Source organism: Psammomys obesus, unplaced genomic scaffold (genome assembly GCF_907164565.1).
Source record: "Psammomys obesus unplaced genomic scaffold, mPsaObe1.curated_primary_1811, whole genome shotgun sequence".
Classification (NCBI taxonomy): Eukaryota; Metazoa; Chordata; class Mammalia; order Rodentia; family Muridae; genus Psammomys; species Psammomys obesus.
This window is the reverse complement of record NW_026589137.1, coordinates 8564974-8573886: the sequence shown is the minus strand read 5'-3', so window position 1 is coordinate 8573886 and position 8913 is coordinate 8564974. Positions and strand designations below refer to the sequence as shown.

Genomic DNA, 8913 nt, shown 5'->3' with positions numbered 1-8913 from the left:
AAAGAAAGAAAGAAAGAAAGAAAGAAAGAAAGAAAGAAAGAAAGAAAGAAAGAAAGAAAGAAAGAAAGACATTTGGGAACAAGCACCATAAAATCTCTTCTCCCCATTTGGATCAGTTATGGTTTTCTGTAATGATCACTATTTGTTGCAAAGAGAAGTTTTTTTTTTTTTAAAGAAGGATGAGAATTACTCTATTTTGTGGATAGGTAAAAGGATAAATATTCAGGATGTATTTAGGCATTGTGCTGGTTTAGTAAAATGGTAGTTGTAAGCTCTTTTACAATATCCATGAATTTATTAGCCCAGGTAGTTAGTTAAGTTTATAGTACCAGACATTGTTTTCACCTTGTTCAGCAGGACTTAAGACTAATTAGAATAACAACTATTTGAGTCACAAATGTCATATTTCCAACACAAGTTTTGGACCTAAGGCTAAGAATTTATTGTTGAAGAAGAACCAGACTGATTGTAAGGGCTAGAGGAACAAAAAGTTTGCTGACAGATTATATTTTTAATAGCAGTCAGAGAGGCTACACTTATGAAGTCTTATCAATATGGCTGCCTAAACAAGACTGGAACAATGATGTTACCAATGGACATACTTACATGGAAATGGGAAAGCTTTCAGGGCCTCAACCTTAGACAAGATAGATACAAAGATATAGATATAGATATAGATATAGATATAGATAGAGATAGAGATAGAGATAGAGATAGAGATAGAGATAGAGATAGATAGATGTAGAGGTAGAGGTAGAGGTAGAGGGAAATGGAGTGGGAGAGGGAGAGGTAGATGTAGATGTAGATATAGATATAGATATAGATATAGATACAGATGATAGAGATAGAGATAGACGATAGAGATAGAGAGAGATAGAGATGATAGAGATAGAGGTAAAGGTAGATGTAGATATAGATATAGATAATAGAGATAGAGATAGATGATAGAGATAGATAGAGATAGAGATGATAGAGATAGGGGTAGAGATAAGAGATTGGCAACTTATAAATTCTGAGAGTGGGAGCAATGGTTTTCTCTGGGGAAAAAACCCTAATTGGCCATTCAATACCAAGCAGTCAGCTCTCAGATCATATACATATAGGTAACACTGTACAGACTAAGCAGGTTATATTTAAATGTTTAAGAATATGAATATACATAAAAATGTGTGTATTTATATAACAACAACTAATAAAAAGGAAACCATGAATTTGAGAGAAAGAAAACAAGAAGGGTACATGGGAGGGGTTGGAGGGAGGAAAGAGATGGTGGAAATATGTAATTATATTATAATTACAAAAAATAAAACACATAAAATGGTAATTCATGAAAAGCACCTAGCATGGCATATTGTAAGTTATTAAGCATGCTACTATTTTTTTTTAATTTTATTTTTTTCTTATCAGTTACATTTTATTAACTCTGTATCCCAGCTGTGTCCCGATCCCTCATTCCCTCCCAGTCCCTCCCTCCCTCCCTCATCTCCACCGTGCCCCTTGCCAAGTCCACTGATAGGGGGGACCTCCTCCCCATTCATCCGATCCTGTTTTATCAGGTGACTTCAGGACTGGCTGCAAAGCTCTCCTCTGTGGCCTAACAGGACTGCTCCTCCCTTGGGGGGGTGGGGAGGCCAAAGAGCCAGTCATTGAGTTCCTGTTAGAAATAGTCCTTGTTCCCCTCACTATGGTAAACCAATTGGTTACTGAGCTACCACAAGCTACATCTGAGCAGAGGATCTAGGTTACATTCATATATGGTCCTTGGTTGCATGTCAGTCTCAGAAAAGACCCTGTGCCCAGATATGTTTGGTCCTTGTGGAGCTCCTATCCTTTCCTCATCAGACTAACTCCCTTTCTTTCTTATGATTCCCTGTACTCTGCCAAAGGTTTGGTCAACAAACACGGTGTATACTCACTTATATAGACCTATAAGATATGATAAACATAATGAAATCTATACACCTAAAAAAGATAATCAAGAGAGCGGACATGGGGTAAGATTATCAATCCTCGTTTTGAAAGACAGATGGGATGCGCATTAAACATTGACAGGAGTCTACTGAGCGCATTTGAAAAACTCTAACTAGCAGTGTTTTCAAAGCATGCTACTATTATCATTATTACTTTTATGGAGAAAGAGACTACTGGGGCAGGCTGAGGAGCCCAGTGTGATAATGATGTAAAATGTACAGGGCTGTGAAAAACTCCTATTTTGGGTTCCAAGGCAAGTTTTTCTTGGGCAATTGGTACTAACATTTCAGATGATTTTTAAATCAACTAAGTCACAGGTCTGAGGTGTAAGCTACTTGCAGAAAGAGAAGTTTAGAGAGTAACATTTCCAAACAGAGGAGAATCTGTTTCTGAGAGATCCTAACTAAGTGCTCACACATTGGATTAGCAGTGAGGCTAATTCCACAGGAGGGTACCAAACCTGTTCTTTGTCCATCCATACTCTGATAGTGTCTCAAATCTTGCACACTCTCCACTTCACTGCTTTCTTTCCTCTGGACTTTATTTTGCCCATATAAAACTTGAACACTGTGTCTTGCATGGTCAATTTGCAGCTTAGATGATTTCTTTATCCTGGAGCATCTTTTCCTCCACTATTTACCTGATTAACACTTACTAAACTTTTCTTGTTTTCTCTATTCTCTAATTGAATGTCTTCATGTCTAGATGGCCATTGGTTCCTCTCACAGCATAACAAAGTAACATAGTGCATTGCCGTGTCAAGTAGACTAGAGCTATCCTCTAGCACAGTAGCCAGGAACTCTATATGGTTATCGAGCCCTTGAAATGTGGCTAGTTTAAAATGAGATGCATGATAAATGTAAAATGCAGAATACAGTTGAAGACTTATTACAAACAAAGCATTGAAAATACATCACCAAGAATTCTGTGTGAGGGCTTCCTCTTTAAATGATATATTTAATATGACATAGAAAATTGAAAATAACAAGTCTGATTTTTTTTCATTGCATTTTCCTAGATCATGTTTTAGTACACTGTCAATTTCACAAGTGTAGATACTATTTATGTCTTATTCCCTATAATAACACCATTTTTTTATACTAATGCTCCACTAACTATAGCTGAATGAAGGAATTGATGTTGCATATAGACTTGTATTGAATCCTAGAATTAGAGGTGGGGAGTGCAAGATGATGATCCCAGGAGGACACTGTGTTTGACGAGCAGGAGAGCAGTGACTGCACAGAGACCAACAGAACGAAATCTGGGCCCCCAAACACCAGTGATTGTGTTTTCCTGGTGAGAGTAAACCCCACGGTGTGGGAAGCAATCAGGTCCATTTTGAGGTCACCCAAATAAATCCTGGAAGAGTTCCCTGGACCCTGTAGGAGCTTGGCCGCCAGGCCAGAATCACACGCCTGAGTGTTCTGATCAACATCCCAGACTGAACTGTGGTCCCCACAACATCAGAGACTGGGTTTTTCAGTCAAGAGAAAACCCCTCTGTGAAGGAAGCAATTAGGGCCTACCGACCTCAGGTCACCCAAACAACCCCCCGGAAAAAGTCCCTGTCTTTGGCAGGCACTCACTTGCTAGCCCAGAGACCCTCCCGTGCACCTAACTCACCATCTCAGACAGATTTGTGGGCCCCAAACACCTGACACTAGGTTTCCCTTTTGGGAGGAAACCTCACAGTAAAGGAAACATCAGGTCTGATCTCAGGGCACCTGGCCAAACACTCATCACCACCATGACAAGTTCCAAGGGAAAGTTCCAGTTTCCTGCAGGCACCCAGTCACCAGCACAGAGGCATCTGTCTGCACCTGTGTCCTCTACTCGCTATCCCAGACTGAACTGTGGACCTGAAAACACCACAGACTGGGTCTCCTTCACAGGAAGAAACCCCAAGGGAGAAATATCAGGTCCCACCTAAGGACACCCAGCTAATCCCGGGATAACTTCCTGTACTCACCCAGGCTCCCAGCTCCAGCCTCCTGCAACACACCTGAGTACTGCACTCACCTGCCACTAATTACTTCTTGGGCACTGGGGCACAGAGCTCCCACTTAAGACATACAGACACCTATGATCTATAGGATCATCCCACAGATGCTGTTCCAAATGACAGCCTTTCTCCCTAGGTAAACTGACCAAACAGCTGTGCTCCCTGGGTCTTCAAGAGGGCTACACACAGCAAACACAGTGTAAGAACAACAGCAGCTCACTAAATTCAGAGCAAGAAACCCAGTGGCAGGGCTGCTATTTCCAGGACTTCTCCTGGTGAGAGGAGAGTTCCCCATGACTACCAGTGACTGCAGTTACCACATGGATCCCTACACCTGATGAAAGCTGTGGCAATTTCCTGAGAAGCACTGGCCATTCATTGGCCATAAGCAAAAAGCTGAGGAGGCCTTTTTCAGGAAAAACCACCTTACAGCCAAGGAGATTTTTCCCCACCCCAGGATTCCAGCAGGTAACAGAAACTAAGATCCAACACTCGAGACAGCCAGAAGGGCAGAGGCAAGCATGAAAGCACAACCAACAAAAGTCAAAGCAATACAGCATCCCTGGAACCCAGTTATCTAGTGGCAAGCAGTGCCACTAGATGACCTTACATTTATGCTTATGAAGAGGAAACAAATAAAATGCATAATGAAATAGATAAAGTCAAACAGATTATAGCCACCCATAAAGAAATACGGGAAGATGCAGCCAAACAGCTTGTGGCCTTTAGAGAGGAAATAATTAAATCACTGAAAGAAATAAAAGAAATAGAAAAAATGTTCAAACATTTAAAGGAATTGAAAAGGAAAAGCAGGAAAATAAAGTCAGGAAGGTGAAGGAGATTAACAAAACGGTTCAAGGTCTGAGGATAGAACTGGAAAAACTTCAGAAAACACAAAGGGAGGAAATGATGGAGAGGGAGAACTTAGGGAAGAAAACAGGAACTACAGAGGTGAGCATAACCAACAGACTACAAAAGATGGAAGAAAGAATCTCAGGTGTGGAAGATACGATGGAAGAAATCAATGTATCTGTCAAAGAAAATGTTAAATCTAGAAAATTCCTGACATAAGCCATCCACGAAATCTGTTCACAGATTTCTGTTCACATCGCCCCTGCAATGGTGGTGAAGGAGGCAAAGTTACTCTGCTGGTAAGGAAGGACTTCTCTCAGCAGTTGAAGGGTACCAAGTGGCATGACTGCAGAAACTTGTAGTGTTTTCAGTTTTGGAATTTCTCCAAGGTCGAGTAAAGTTTCAGGTATTATATCAAAGCACTGGCTGAGGGAGAGGTGTTGGAGGTAGTTGAGTTGAAAAAATTCTGGAAAGCAGTCATTTTTGAGCATGATATTGTCTCTTAAGTCAAGGTGGAGAAAGTTGGGGCACCGTTTAATTAAGGTACGAAAATCTGTTTTGTGGAGGTAGTCACTGAGGTTCACCTGGGTGATGGTCCCAGTAAATGTTCCACAGCTGCTTGCACATGCTTTTCTGTGAAGTCGAAGCACCAGGAGAGATTTAGCTCATCCTTTCTGGAACAGCTGCTTAGCAGAGTTGCCAAGGCAGACTCAGAAAATCCAGAGCATCTGCAGAGGGTTAGTAGCAGCAAATTTTTTTTCTGTGCAAGATTATTGACAATAGGATACGAAAAGCTGCAGGCCTTCTAGGCTTAGATTCTGCAGTTTGTAGCACTCAGACAGAATCCATCGCAGTTTGACACATTCATAACTGAGTTCCACAAGTCCATGTGCTGTATACGGAAAGAGCTGAAACTTTCACCCAGTAGTTGCTCCATGAACAATCGTGGGCAGCAAAAGACAATCACCCCTCAGGAAAGCAAGAGAACAGACACATGGTATGGAGATTTTTACCTGAGAGGTTGAGGGACTGCCAGAGAGATTCATCAGGCTAGAGGAGGTGCCACTTCTGGCGAACTCCAGAGACTCTCAGCAGCTCAGGGAGGTGCAGGCAGGAAAAGATCCCAAGGAACAGCTCATCTGGAAGGGAGTCCCAGGAAACACTTGGAAAGTTCTTTCCATTGAACTTAAGCATACAGATGATCACACAGTCTTTGTTACTCCCTTTGCTATTTAGGCATTTCCTTGGAGGGCTCTGGATGTGGCCCAACTTTGAGAGCAGTTCATGTGGGATATTCTCACTGTCCATCTCCTTCTTCAAGGCAGACAACTATGCTTGATAACAGCTCAGAAGTCTTGCTGGAATCCCATCCCCAGGTGAAGCTGGTGGTGACATTGCTACTCTGGTCCAGAATCTCCTGAAGGTTCTTCCTGTGCATGGTGTCCACTAATTCATGAGTTTTGAATGTTTGCATTTAATCAATGAGCTGCCTGCATTCCTCCCAGACTCCCACTCCAGTGAGCAGCATAGAGTGATCCCCATGGCCCCAGCAGCTGGACCCGTGAACTAGCGACGTTCTATCACTACCAATGTGTGCCTCATTCTTCTTTTCAAATAGTCTTCTTCCTTCTTGTCTTTTTATACAGGTCTTGTGCAGGTAGCCACGGACACTGTGTACTCATGGTAACAGTGGCCATATTCTATTCAGAACACAGTATTCCATAACATTCCTTTCTATCTTGTGGTATTTAAGATCTTTCCATCTTTTCTTCCACAGTGTTCTCTGAACCTTGGAGGGGATGGTGTAACTGTCCCACTTAGGGTTAAGCACTCAACCGTGCTTCATTCTCAGCAAATGAATCACTGTTTACTCATGAGCCACGATAAAAAGAAGTTTCTCTCACCCATCCTGATCAAATAAACTAGTCTATAGGAATAAACATAAATCTTAAGAAGGTTCTTTGATTAGACGTTCCTTTAGCAAGACATCAATAGTAGGTTTCCTTCTAGGGCCTATAAGCTCTCCAGTCATAGGCTTTTGACCAGGTTTGTAAGAATAGGTTTATATTTCCTTCTGTACAAAGGGCCTCTAATTCAATCAGAAACCACGTGATTATTACCAGAACAGCTATTCCACTATTGAATGAATTAATACATCTTCCCTGGCAAGTCAGTATTGTACCATGCAGAATCCATAGTGAGAAAGACTCTTGATGTCTCTCCCATCCCCCACCAGCCTGCATAGCACCTTCCAACACTGTAAATACTACCCAGAGGGAAGCTTCCATCTGAGTTCTAGCTTGTCTCTGTGACCTGTTTTATTTTTTTAATTTTATTTTTTCTTATCAGATACATTTTATTAACTCTGTATCCCAGCCGTGTCCCGCTCCCTCATTCCCTCCCAATCCCACCCTCCCTCCCTCATCTCCACCCTGCCCCTTTCCAAGTCCACTGATAAGGGAGGACCTCCTCCCCATTCATCTGATCCTGTTTTATCAGGTATCTTCAGGACTGGCTGCAACGTCGTCCTCCTCTGTGACCTGTTTTCAAAGTCTGCTGTGTCTTCAGAAATAAATAAATTCAACCAGAGAACTCCTTCAGCTAATAAACATCTTCAGCAAAGTGGCTGAATACAAAATTAACTCAAAAAAAAATCAATAGCCCTCCTGTGTAGGAAAGACAAAAGGGCTGAGTAAGAAATTAAGGAAACTACACCCTTCACAACAGCCACTAATAACATAAAATACCTTGATGTGACTCTAACCAAGCAAGTGAAAGACCTGTTTGAAAAAAAAAAAAACTTCAAGTCTCTGAAGAAAGAAATTGAAGAATGTATCAGAGGATGGAAAGATCTCCCATGCTCATGGATCGGTAGAACTAACAGTGAAAAATGGCTATCCTGCCAAAAGAAACCTACAGATTCTATGCAATTCCCATCAAAATACTAACAAATTTCTTTACAGACTTTGAAAGAAAAATTCTCAACTTCATATGGAAAAACAAAAAAACCTAGAATTTCCAAAAGAATCCTATATAACAACAGATAGTCTGGAGATATCTCCATCCCTGATCTCAAGCTGTACTACAGAGCAATTATAAAAAAAATCAGCATGGTACTGGCATAGAAACAGAATGGGGGATCAATGGAATCAAATAAAAGACCCAGAAATAAGCCCACACACCTATAGATACATGACATTTGACAAAGAAGCCAAAACCATCCAATGGAAAAAAGACAGCATCTTCAACAAATAGTGTTGGTGTAACTGGATGTCCACATGCAGAAAAATGAAAATAGATCCATATTTATCACCCTGCACAAAACTAAATTCCAAGTGGATCAAAGACCTCAACATAAAACCAGATACTCTAAATCAGTTAGAAGAAAAAGTGGAGAAGAGCCTTGAACTCATTGGCACAGGAGATAATTTCCTGAACAGAACACCAACAGCACAGGCTCTAAGATCAACAATCAATAAATGGGACCTCATGAGACTCAAAAACTTCTGTAAAGTAAAGAAAACTGTCATCAGAACAAAACAACAGCCTGGGAAAGAATCTTCACCAACCCTATATCTGACAGAAGGCTAATATCCAGAATATATAAAAACCTCAAGAAGTTAAAAAGCAACAAGTCAAGTAATCCAATTTAAAAATGGGATACAGAGCTAAACAGAGATTTATTTCTCTATAGAAGTATTAGAGAGAGGGGCGGAGCCATGATGGCGACTAGCACACACAGTTTCTGAGCTGTGGAATTGCTAACCATCTGAGTTGATGCGTGGAAGGACCTCTAACCCAGGAAAACAACGGTGAGGCTTCCTAAACAACATCGCAGGAACATCGCAGGAGGCGAAAACTTTGGTCTCGGGTCACCCGGAGACTTGTTTGGGGAAGGTGAGAAACGACCCTCTGATCTCGAGGCACTCCCCTCCCCCAGACTGCCTTCCTCCTCGGCACAGCGGAATCATCTTTCTCTGCACAGACTTAACTGCCTGGGGTTTGCAGTGGCTGAGGCGAAGCTCCAAGCCCTTTAGCGGCAGGTGCCAGCAGTACCCGTCTCGGAGTCCCAGATTCGCGCGGTGG

The 8913-nt window shown here is 41.7% G+C and overlaps 1 protein-coding gene and 1 pseudogene across 1 annotated transcript in view; both read right to left on the bottom strand.

The window, feature by feature from the left end:
* Window positions 1–8913, bottom strand: part of Trpc5 (transient receptor potential cation channel subfamily C member 5) — a 375446-nt gene that overhangs the window by 240407 nt on the left and 126126 nt on the right. The window lies entirely within an intron of this gene.
* Window positions 5079–6265, bottom strand: LOC129674869 (S-phase kinase-associated protein 2-like; annotated as a pseudogene).